The sequence below is a fragment of the Prosopis cineraria genome, unplaced genomic scaffold, assembly GCF_029017545.1.
Source record: "Prosopis cineraria cultivar Desert tree isolate PC_DT_omini unplaced genomic scaffold, ASM2901754v1 PC7, whole genome shotgun sequence".
Lineage (NCBI taxonomy): Eukaryota > Viridiplantae > Streptophyta > Magnoliopsida > Fabales > Fabaceae > Prosopis > Prosopis cineraria.
Window position 1 is genome coordinate 29,137,928 of NW_026555338.1, and position 6,054 is coordinate 29,143,981.

Here is a 6,054-nt window from a genome sequence, read left to right on the forward strand (position 1 = left end):
ACGCATTACACAAATGTCTTCAAGATATTGGTTTTTTAAAATTTTACATATGTTTGCACATTGCAATTATTAGTGAAATAAATATTTTCAAAAAATTAAAAAGCACTTAATTAACTCAATACAAGGCATATCTATTAAATATTATAGCTATTTAAAAGCTAATATAAAAATTATACAACGACATTTAATCTTTTTATATACATAGACATTGATTTTGACATATTGACTTTGCTAATTGTTTTTTTTTAAAACTTTATTAATGTGTTCAAATTTAATTAGGGTATTTTTTAAAAAAAAAACAACGTTCTAGTCCCTTGACAAGGCTCGGATCACTATATTTAAAGCTTTTTTTTTTTGTTGGGTAAAATACTACTATGTTTTAATATATAACACACTTAAACAGTTGTACAAGCAATTAATAACTTTTTACCTAAATACTCTGAGAAATATATTAAAATCACTTACCTTCTACTTAATAAATAACTAATGATTGATAGCGTTAAAGAAGTCGGAAAAAAATTGAAATCTTTGTGTTAAAACAATTGAAAGCTTAATTACCCTATTATTTTTCTTACTTAAGTTTTATTTTAAACAGAATATTTAACTATTATTTTTTTGAAGTATAAGAACAAATTTTCAATCACTTATTTAAATAACAAGAATCTCTACTAGTTACATTAATTTTATTTGGTTAGGAGTGTTTGATTCTTTTTTAATGTGAATATAGAAGTTTGGGTGATTTCTTTTTTTTTTTGCCTGAGAAGGAAAATAAGCTACAACGTTAATATATATATATGTAGTCAAGTAGCGTCTAGTTTAACAGAAGCTATTCTATTGGTGTTCCTACGACCTTGGCATTTTTATGATGGCGATAGAGTAGCATTATGAAGCTACACATGGTTTCATAAGCAAATACTAATATTATATATATATATATATATATACACACACACACACACATACATGCACACACATTCCCACACAAGATGGGTACGACTTCAGGAACTAGGGTTCCATTATGTGTCACTAAAGCTTCTCTACCAAATAATAATTGATAGCCCTTTACAGAAATTTATAGTTCATCCACTCAAAAGGTCAAATGATTGCTTCTCATTTATCCCTTTTCTAAATCAAATGTTTAATGCAAATATAGTTAAACAAATAATGACCATAAAAAAACTTTAGGAGAGAGATAGACTATATTTTTTGCAATAATTTATTCTATGTTTATTTCATTCTTTATGCAATCCTCATGGTATATCAAAACAATAACAAAGGAATGAAAAATATTTGTTCGTTAGTTTTTTTTTAAATGGTATGACATTCTTTTTTAAATTTTGTAAACACACATGACTTTTTTAAAGTGAAAATTTTATTTATTTTAGTTTAATTTTATTTCTATAGAAACGTTTTTTAAGCAATGGGGAGATTCTGTAGTAAAAAATAAAACTAAAATCAAATATGCATTTAAAAAAAAACATGATGCTGCTCAAATTACTATATGGCATGCTCCCTTCGTGTGTATAAAAACATATATTATTCTGCACCAAAAAATATATATTATTAATTATCTTCTTTTTTAAATACAATTATTAATTATCTTCTTCCAGTTCTACCAGTTTCCAATTTTCTATGGTAAAAGGCTACAAGCATAAGAGTGTTTTTATGGATGTTGTATTTAATAAGAATAAATTAAAAAAATTAAGACAATATCAATAATTTAACTTTATTTTTTTGTGCATATAAGGGTTTTTAGACCCCACTCTTATAAGTTCTTTAAGAACATATTTGGACTCGAGCTATTCTTTTTAAGCTATGTATTTTTTCTAGTCAACATGTGAATGAAATTTTTAAAAAATATTTAGTTAAAATTGTTAATATTGCAAAAAAAAAATGGTTGAAATTGTTTCATTTATTTTTATTTTTGAATTAATATATGAAAAATAACACAACTTCTTAAATTATATATTGCCATAATTAAAAAATTATAAAAACTTATTTGAACTATCGAGTCCTGGACTTGAAAAATATTGTTAATTTAAAACATTTAAGTTTATGGGTTTAAACTATTAAAGACTAAACTTATAAGTATGGAACCAACTTTTATTAACAACCTTATCTGTACATACAAACGAAAGAAATTCATTGGGTTTTGATGATAGAATGAGAGTGATTCAGAATAACAACAATAGAATCACTAACTCCTACCATATCCAGCTTTGGTGGCCCCAACCAAACATGGCCTCTCTCTCTCTCTCTCTCACGTGCGCGCGAGCGCGCACACACGCGGTTTAACAATTTCATTTTACCGTTTGAAATGACATAGTTGCTTCGTTGGATTTGATCATAGTTGCTTCGTTGGATTTGACCAACCCTTGAATCTAACTGGATAATAAATAATGCCAAATTGATTTTTTTCAAAAAAGATAAAAAAGAAAATTGAAATTATTAAAGTTGTGGATGTAGAGGAAGCTAATTTATTTTTTAAGGAAAAAAAAGGAGTAGAAAAAAAATAAGGCATGAAAAGTAAAGTGAAATAGAGTGTAGGTTTGGGTAACCACCCAGAGAAAAGAGCCAAGACTAGAAAGAAGCAGACATTGCGGAGTTGGGATAGGGAGTGTCCTACTCTCAAAAAATAGGTTCAATAATTCTCAATTTCTCCCCCTTCCCTTATTTGGAAAGGCATCCCTATCTTCTTTTCTCACCTTTCCTCCTTTCTTTTTTTTTTTTTTAAAACTAAATTCCACTAAATTTATACTTCATGCAACACATTACTAAAGGGTATTTTGATCAATTTTTAAATTCAATTGGGGTTTATTTTTTGTTAGAATCACATTTAAAAACCTTTTAAGAGAATTATTCACTGATAATTGTCAATACAAAATTGTTTATTATTAAAATAATAATAGAAACTTGTTTTTTTTTTTATTGTTGGTCATTATCTCCAAATAATTTTTTGAAAGGTCATTGAATACGATTTTGCTTTATTTTTTTTTTTGTTAAGTTCAAGGAGTAGACAATAGAAATCTTAGTTATTTTGATTTTTTTTTTACATTTTTACATTTTATTTTTAAAAAAAGTTTATAGTAAACTCTAAAACAACGTTAATTATGTTTTACTTTTAAATAAAAATCAAAATATAAAAAAAAAAGATTAAACTATTGAAATACAAATGTACCCACTTTTGATTTTAAATTCATCTGATAGACATACATGAGATACTTGAGTTTGGCCTAACTAAGGCAACACTTATTTTCTTAGAAGAATGTTAAATTGGAAAAAAGGTGTCTACCACAACATTTATACCCAACACACATGTTACTTTTTCGTTTTATTTGGCTAACACAAATTCTCTCCTTTCCTTCGTTCTTTCACATGTGTCAATAATATATAGTCTAATTGACAAGTATTTGTCCCATAGCTTATAAAATCGTGTGTCAAATCCTCCTGTTGTTTATAAAGGACTTTGTTAATAGGTACTCTCCCCGTTCCAAATTCTACAACTACTTTGGAAGAATTTTATTACCCTAACATATGAGACCATTTAAGAAAAATAAAATTTCACTAATGATAATTTTTTGATATTACCTTTTAAATAGAGAGATAATTGAAATGATATTATAGTGTAATGATTAAGTGTGTAGAAGCATTTTTAAAAGTTAATAGTTTTGTTTTAAAAAGATAATTTTGTAAAGTATCATTATTAAGCTTTATTAATATGTGTAATCTTATTTTAAATTATCTTATAATTTAAAATAAAAGAAATACTTTATAAGTAGCTTTATAAACGCTCTTTAAATTTAAAACTGAAAGCATCACCGGTTTAGGTGAGCTTCTAGCTCCAACCCACTTGAACATTTTGTTAATTGAAAAAAAAAAAAGAAAAGTTATATATAGGTCACGTGGAATAAATTTATTTATAAATAAATTTTATAAAATTTAAAAACCACAACTAAATTTCTTGAGACCTAAGTGTAATTTAAAATTGAGATAAAAAGATAATGATGCCCCTATTAAACATATATACATTACATCAGTCAAATAATTTACAACTATTTTATCAGCATTTTACAAATATAACTTTAATTTTTTACAACTGTAACTTCATAATTCATGTATTCAATAATTAAATTGATCAGTTTAACTATTAAATATGTGAAGTTAAAATTATAAAAAGTTGAAGTTATAGTTGTAAATTACTAATAAAGTAGTTGCAAACAATTAATATTAAATTTTTTTAATAACACATGATTGTTTAACTATTGAATATGTGAAGTTACAATTATAAAAAGTTAAAATTATGGTTCTAAATTATTGATAAAGTAGCTGTAAATTAATTATTTAATTAATAAAATATATATTTAATAGGAGTATTATTATTATCTTTATAGCTTAATTGTCAATTACACTCAGGTCTTAAGAGATCTTCCTGTGGTTTCCAAATTTCGCAACTAATAAGTTTGCTTTATAAAATTTATACGTAATTTTTAAAAAAAAAATCCTTTTATGTAAAACATTAGTTTTTGCGATATTTATTATACTTTCTAGTTTCTATAAAGTCATGTTTAAAAGATACTTTAAACTAAAAAATCAATTATACTTCAAAGCAATGGATGAGCAAAAAAGCAATGGAGGCAAAAAGTACAGGCTCTCATTTTTTCGCGCATGCATGAGAATCCAATAAATAATTCTCCTAACAAGACCGACGAGTACTTCCCACTAAAACGAATTTATTATAAATTATATTTTTCATAAGATGACACAAAAGGACTTTGATAGAGAGGAAATGACATCAAAGTACCATGAATTGATGGAATTACTCAGAAAGACCGTTATGTCATTTAGCCATTAGCTGAAAAGATACCTTTGTGCCGTGAGCAATATTGTTCGATTGTAAAAAAGATTTACTTGCAAAAACTTGCGAAAAGTTAGGCGCAAAAAGTTGAATAATTAATTGAAAAGAGTTTAAAAAATTAATATTAAAATACCCAAGAAAGGGTGAAATAACAACTTACTGTTCCATTATTTTGCGATTGATATTATAATTTTTATAATCGAGTATTCTATTTTTGGCAATTAATATTCTGGTTTTTACAATCAAATTTTGATTTTAAATGTTTTCCAATTTAGTACTCCCTCTGTTAAAAAATATAAGGCATTTTTAACCGAAACTCATCTCTTAATAAAGTGATTATCTACTTTCAAACTAATCCTATTTTTTTATATTTATTCCTATTAAATATCTTATAATAAATACAAAGTCACTATCAATAAGGATATTTTTGAAAAAAGATAATGATTATACCTCGAAAGATTTAAAAATGTATTACATTTTTAAACATCTAACTTCTCAAAAATGCCTTATATTTTTAAATGGAAGGAGTATATTTCAAATTTTTACAACCGAACTTCATTTTTTATTAATAATTGAGCCTTTGGATTTTTATTCTTTCCCAATCTTTCAATTTTTTAAATTGAATATTCTACTTGTGCAACTAATTAATCTCCTGATTTTTATAACTTACTAAGCACTTTGCTTTTTTTTTTTAATTGTTTTCAATTGTCTCTTCAACTTTTTGCAAATAGATTTGCTTTTTTTTTTTAATTGTTTTCAATTGTCTCTTCAACTTTTTGCAAATAGATTCCAATTTTTACAACAATTTTTTTTTTATTCTTACAATTGAACAATATTGTTGTTGAATGTTGACCTATAAAGACATCTTCATTGATTTGTTCTAGTACTTTCAGAGTAATTTTTTCTCCACCAAGTTCCTTCCGTATACGTTCTCAAATTTCTTATCATTTAATTAATTATGATGGTTTGAATTGATAAAATTAATTCAATTAACTTTTTTCATTCAAAAAGCAAATCGAATCCTTGACCCTTGCACTTTCCCTACACTGAAATCATAATGAAGAAGCACCACTATCTTTTTCTCCTATTTCCCCACCTCATTATCATTTATAGGGTTTACTTTCTTTTCTTCTTAAATAAAAAAAAATCATAGGTTTTAATTTAATGTCACGATCAATGGAGCCTTTGCTGCGAAATAG